Raw genomic sequence first — 6,967 nt, 5'->3', positions numbered from 1 at the left:
GGGGGCATACGCCTGACACACACACGGGCGCGCGCGCGCGCGCTCAGCGCACACACACTCACCGTGCATTCTAGCATTCTAGCGCCCATTATCGGCGACAAACAATCCCCCTGTGACGCGCTGAGGCGGAGCGCGCGCGCGCGCGCGGAGCGAGTATGAGCAAGAGCGCGGCGGACGGAGCGCGTGCTTCGCGCATGCCAAAGATTTTGCGGTCCGGTTGGTTGGCGTCCGCGTAGCCGACACGGGGCGGGGCGGGGCGGCGGGGTGGGGCACTTCGGGCCGCAGGCAGTCAGTGACACTGTCCAATAGGTATGACCGCCGCGACCACCGCGAGTGAGCGGCTAGGATGACGTGCTCGCTGCACTTCTGGCTCTGTCCGCGTTATGCTGCGGAGGGGCGGGAGAGAGGACGTGACAGAGAGACTTGCGTTTGTCCGACCAAACCCCCCGCGCGACGGCGCGGCCCGACGCCAGATTTTGAAAAGCTATGCGGGTAGTCAAGATAAGATGATTGATGATTGGCATTCCACGTCGGGTGGAGCGGGGGGTGCTCGGGGGAAGAGGATAGTGCGGGGCTCGCCTTGGCAGCAGCTTGCAGCAGAGATCGGGGGGCTTTTTTAAGGTAGTAAAATCCTGACAATGTTTATCTTATCACGCTTGGGACCTTGGGAGCTTGTGCGGCCAAGTTTAGTGGCGGCTGGGGAATGCGCCTGGAATAGCAAAACCACCCGCGCGCGGGGATGTGATATCGGTGCAGCGGGTGCGGGAGGCAGGTGGCGGGGCGCGAGACAGCAGGGCGCCGAGGCTTGGAGCACGATACTACCGCCTCTTCGTACATCCGGTCGGAAGTTTTTGAAATTATTGACCTGCCTCGGGCGAATGCATAGTGCAGATGATAATCCAGGCGCGACGATTAGAATGCCATCAACGACTACATTCCCACCGATTTAAACCCAGACAGGACGAAGGCCACCGCATCGCGGGGGGGCTCCTGTGCTGCAGTACTACTCACTGCAGTGCCGTTGGGCTAGGCCCGGGGCAGCGCGGGCGGCCGGCGGAAGGTCCGCGGCGGGCGCACGGACTGTGGGCGTGGGCGGACAGGCGGGCGGGCGGGTCCGTTCCTAACCGCGATCGCTGAGTCACTAAACGCGGCGCTCTGCGACGGGTGGATCTGGATCGGCCGGTGACAGACGCTCTGTATCGAGGTGCTCTTGAAAACGGTTTTTATCGCGCTCTGATTGACTCGCGCAGTCGAGGCGCCGCCGGCGCGCCATACTCTGCTCCATCAGCGTTGAAATGCCCGGGGTGGCGCTGGCGGCGGCGGCGGCGCTGCGATCCCTCCGCGAGCACGACGCGGTGGTGGTGGTATGGCCCTGCCGCTGAATGACACTGCTTTTTGGGAACGTGACTTGGGGGCCCGCGAGAGCAAATACCAGCAGCACCCACACCATCACATCACCCCCACCTCGGCGTCAAGGAGTCGCGCAAGAGGAGTTCCGCGTCCACGCCCCCCGCCCGCCTCTCCCCCGGGGAGCGAGTGCGCGAGTACACACGCAGTATAACCGTGTCGTGCCTCGATTAATTGGGTCGGATTCCTCCTCTCGCGTCGCTGACTGGAGGATCGCGCGGTGCCGCGGGCGTGCCGGTCCCGCGCGGACCCTAGCGAGCAAAGCAGGTCCTCATCGGCGGCCTCCTCGAGCGCCTCGTCATGCTCGTCGTCACACGAGGCCCTGCAGTGGCCACACGACGCCACACGCTCGACGACGCTCCCTTGTGGTGCTCCGCGGGGAGCCCCCGTAGTAGGAGGAGGGAGGAGGAGCCAGACGATGATGAGCCCATAGCTCACCTCCGCCGCGCGCACCGCGGAAGCGAATAGCAATGTGGGGGTTGTCACATTACGGCTCGGTGACACTCAATTAGCACATTCAGATTCATATTGGCGCGCGCTCGGCGGGGGGTCCGGTGGCGGCGGCGGCCGCCTGGCGGCCTGACGCACTGCACCGCGAATGTGTGTGTGTGTGTGTGTGTGTGTGTGTGTGTGTGTGTGTCGATGTTTTGGACGGCCTGCATGGTTAGGGGCGCGGCGCGGCGGGGCGGGGCGGGTGTGGTGTGAAGCGGAGAGGAGGAGGGGACGGGGGTGCTATTAATTCCAGTAACGACCTTTTCACAATCCCGCGCGACACGTGCAAAGGCGCGCACGCCATGAGGAGTGACTGGGAGTGAGTTGTATGATTTGTGGCTCCATGACTTCATGACTTTGACATGACGTCACCGACGTCCACCCAAAGCGAAGAGCCACAATTTTTTTGTGGTATTGCTGTTGCGATTATCAGCAGAGGGAACGCCACAAGTGTTTATTTAATTACACGGTACTGATTAATTTTTGTTTCGCTTGCAGTGTAAGTGGTATAGTTGTTTAATAGAGGGGTGACTTGGCGCGTCACGCTCTATATATTCAATCAGGCCGACGATAAAAGAGATAAATTACACATTAATGTTCATTTTCCTAGACACATGATCACAACACACACACACACACACGCACACACACAGTAGTCACACAGACACACGCGCCCGCGCTCATGGTGGTATGGATGGAGTGGGTAATTTACGCGTTGCATACAAATTGTTATTTGATTGTTAGAGAGACCGCCAGTAGTTCATCATCTCGCACCCACGCCCCGCCCCGCCCCGCGCCCCGCGCCGCTCCCATAGACCAGACCATTCGGAGCCACCTCTAGAGCTGTTGACCAATTAATATCTTCCCAATCAGTGCAGCCAGACCTCTCTCACGACACCGGACACCAGTTGTTGCGCGAGCATGCGGTTGCGGTCCCCTCCTCGCGTCGAGCCATAAAGCCATCTTTTTCCCACTGCAAATAGCAGCAGCGTGCCGCGTGTATTCCCGACACTAAATAAATAGGAGCCTCCCCGGGGCCTTATCACACCAAATGGCTGTAGTACAGTGCGCACCGGTCCGGCGTCTTATCTCGTTGTCGCCCCTAAAAAGTGTTGACCCGGGCGGTGTCGTCCCGACGAGGAAAACTTGCTCCCCCTCGCAACAGCGCCATGGGAGAAGAAGAAGCCAGGGGAAGCTGACGGTGTGTGTGATACATGGGGAGCAAATATGACGGGATGAAGTAACTATATTCTGTTGCGGGTCGAGCGGGTAGGCAACCCGTCCGCACCTAGGAATGCGGTACAGTGTGACTGCGAGACGTGCGCGGGGCTAACCAGCCGTCTGCTGTACAGGGTAGGTGTTCTACGCCAAACTGTTTACTACTGTACCGCATGCAGGCGTGCGTACGGGTTGCATACTCGCACGGGGCTATAGGCGCCCCCGTGATGAGAGGCGGTAGGCAAGCCCGCCCGCGGGCCTGCATGCGGTACAGTATCACCAGAAAAACGACCGGTTTAGAACACCATAACTCGAGAGCAATAAGAAAATGTACTCACCTTTCCGCCGGGGGTTGTTTTCTGGCCCTGAAGGTCTCTGCCGTCCCTCGGCCTGTGCTCAGCAGGCGGCCTGGCGATACCGGCGGCGTTGATGATCCCCGTGCTGGTCGCGAGGGAGGTCGGCGTCGGCGTCGTCACTACTCGTCGTTCGCTGGCGGTGAGCTCCTTCCCGCTGCCAAAGGCACATGCTCGCGGGCGGACGGAGCCGGACCGGAGCAGCAGCGCGCTGCGGACAGGACACGGTGTGACGTGATGACGTCAAAATTTCGACTTGAAACACACGACATATTGGCGTCAAAGTGATGTCATAAAGGCACCGTCTAAGTGTGACGTTACGACTTTGGTCTAGTGTAACGCGGCGCAAGCACGACCGGGGCAGCGCGCGCGCTGATTTCAATCGCCCAGTGATCTCATCAGAAAGAATGCTCCTCGCGACAGCTTAGGACTTGGCGGGGCGGGTGGAGCCCACTGTACCGACCCACCCGAAGGTACAGTACAGTCGCCGTGACTATGTGCGGGGCGTGGCGGCGGGCCGTCGTGCCCTGTGGTGTGGCATCTCCGACTTGCGCGGTGCCTTCCCTCACGATGCCCCCAGAGGGGGCTGAAGATGGTCGCGATGGAGTACGTTCGATAATTGAGACGAGATTCCATATATGACGTACGTTCCAGACAGGAAATAATTGTAAAAATTACCAACACACTTTTTACACAGTCCCTAAGACTGTCTCTACCGGAAACGCCCCCCCCCCCTTTCCTCGCTTTTTAGAACAGGGGCCGAACAGAAGGGGCTCGCGGGCGGGTGGTGGCGGCGTGGCGGTGCGTCTTGTTTTTTCCAGGGCCCATCACGCACAAGCGCCACCTGTTTGCTCTAGGCCGTTCGTCACACGCTGACATTCTAGCTGCAGATGCAGGGCGGAATGGGCTGGGCGCCTGGCGGCCGCCGTATTGGGGGGCCTGGCCTGGCGTACGCGGGGTGTGGTCTAGCGGGGCGCGGCGGGACAGGGCTCTGTGGGGAGGGGTCTCAAGTGCCCCACCGCAGCAGCAGCAGCAGCAGCAGCAGCAGCAGCAGCAACAGTAGCAGCAGCAGAGACTTTCAATCAGCATCGAAAGCAGACTGACTAAAGCGGGGTGTAGGTCGGCCAAGGTCTCAGGGTGCAGGACTACTACCACCGAGAGTGCAGCAGGCAGCAAACAGGCTCCTGAGCCGGAAATAGCCGGCATAGTCAGAGGGTTAAAGGGGTTATTAGCGGTCTACTGCCGCATCCAAAGCGGGAAGGGTGAAAGTGTAAAGCAATTGACCAAACGCATATCAAGAAACACGTCTCACGTTTGTCTTTGATAGAAGTCTTCCTATCCCCTGCTTGCATGCACAGTTCGAAGAATACAAAACTGCTGGAATGACACCTTGTAATCCATAACAATAAGAACTACGAGACATAGCGGTAAGGCCCTTTGCACTAAGTTTGTGGCTTCTTCGTGCTGTAACTGCAGACAAGCGGCGAGAAAAACAGTAACTCTCAAAATGTGACGTGTAACTTACTGCCCCATAACGTCTCGGTGCACGAGGCGCGGGGCGGGGCGGGGCGGGGGCGCGGCCGAGAGAAGAGGGCGTGCCTGTCGGCTCACTCGGCGCGCGCGGCCGCGGCGGCCACGGGTAGTACGCGCACGATGGTGTGCTATTTGAATCGCCCCATTGATACCGATTAACGCGAGGGTCGCGCATTAGGCCGCGCACTACATCACAATCCCCCACCCCCTCCCCCGCAACACCTCGCTGCCGCCGTGTGACATTATGCGCGGGGCAGAGCGCCGCCGCCAGCCACGCCCCGCCACGCCCCGCCGCGCCCCGCCACGCCGCGCCCTCGCGGAGTCGATCAGGAACGCGTCTCTGACCGTCTTGCGCGCGCAAAACACCGTGCAGCCATCACAGAAGACAAGACAGCGCGAAATTTGGCGAGGCGGGATTTGTCACTCAGCCGCTTTTTGATCAGACAGCTGAGGCCACCACCGTTATGCTCGTCATCCTAATGGTCAGACGGGAGGACCAGGATCTGCTGAGGAATATCGGGGACGTCCGGCGTTGCGGGACGCGGGTCGCGGCCGCGGTACACACACACACTCACTCACTCACACAACACTCACAAACAAGTGCCCGGTTGACCCGGCGCGCGGTTGGCCGTCAAGTACCTGGCCTGGCGCTAGCGCTGCGCTTGTCGAGGTTAAGTCCTGTTGGTCCCCCGCCAGATCAATCACGACGCTCGGGATACGTCGTCATTACGGGCGCCACGCCACGCCACGCCGCGCCACGCCGCGCACTCGATCTGTTTACTCTCTGGAGCGGGCGAGGCACTCGAGGTGCTGGTCGCGGCCGGGCCGGGGTCGCGAGCGCGGCTCGTACGTATACGCACCACCACGCACAACGCGCGCGCGGGACTCGCGGGCTCGCGGGACGGAGCGGGACGAGGAATGCACGCCGCGATGCTCCTCACACACACTGGCTGCTCCCCGCCGCCCGACCCGGGCCCGGCCCGGCCAGTCCAGCGACCAGTCTGCTTGATAGGGCTGCAGCAGGGCCCCGCGGGCCGGGCGGGGCGCGGTGGGGCGGGGCCGGGAGGGGCCGCCCGGACCAGACCGGATCGGAGTCAGCACATGTTGATCCGGTTAGCGATAATAGAGCTTTCAATCCCATCCCCCTCCTCCTCCTCCTCCCCCGTCCCGTCCCCCGCTGAGGAGTGCAGGCTGCGGTGCAGGCTGCACCAGGACCATTCCGACTGGAGGACGGGCTGCGCGCCCGGAGGGACCCGGGGCAAGAGTGCGTGCGGGGCGGGGACGCGAGTGTAGTAGGTACCTGTAGCACCTCCTGCTGGGCTGGGCGGCGGCACAGGGCAAAGAGCGCCCGGAATCACTTCGTCGTGTTCTGCGGCGGTGCGTTTTCAACGATGCACCGTCGTCGTTGTCGTCGTCGTCGTATTCGTTCTCCGCGGACCGCGGTTGGCGTCTTTGGCGCACGTTCGGCGTTCGCGTCGTCGAGCGTCCTCGCGGCGCCCCGTCTCGACCGGCACTGCACCGACAACCTGCCGCAACGGCAGCGCCCAGCTGATAAGAGTCTAGCCTGGCCTAGCCGAGCCGCGCGAGCCCTGGCCGTGCCCGCCAAGCGCGCCGCGCCGCGCCGCCCCGGCCCGCCCCGGTCCGGCCCGCGTCCCCGCGCCCCCCATGCCCGCCCTGACCTGCCTGCAGCAGCCCAGCAGCAGCCCCCGAAGTACCAGCAGCAGCTGTAGAGCCCCTACGTAACCCAACGCCAGCTGCCACTGCGGCGGCAGCACCGGTAGCAGCAGCGGTGGAGGGTCGTCCTGGCCATGTGTAGTAGTGTGGGGTTAGGTAAGCGGGGGCCGCGGGCCGCGGGGGGGTTCTGCCCAGCAGCGGGGCGGGTCGCAGCGGGGCGCGGCGGCGCGATGGGGGCTCTGCATGCCTCGCGCTCTGCCTGCTGATGTCCAGCGGCGGGTAGGTGAGGG

This window comes from Frankliniella occidentalis, unplaced genomic scaffold (genome assembly GCF_000697945.3).
Source record: "Frankliniella occidentalis isolate FOCC.00 unplaced genomic scaffold, Focc_3.1 Scaffold20, whole genome shotgun sequence".
In the NCBI taxonomy this organism is placed as follows: domain Eukaryota; kingdom Metazoa; phylum Arthropoda; class Insecta; order Thysanoptera; family Thripidae; genus Frankliniella; species Frankliniella occidentalis.
The sequence above is the reverse complement of the archived record's forward strand: the minus strand, read 5'-3'. Positions refer to the sequence as shown.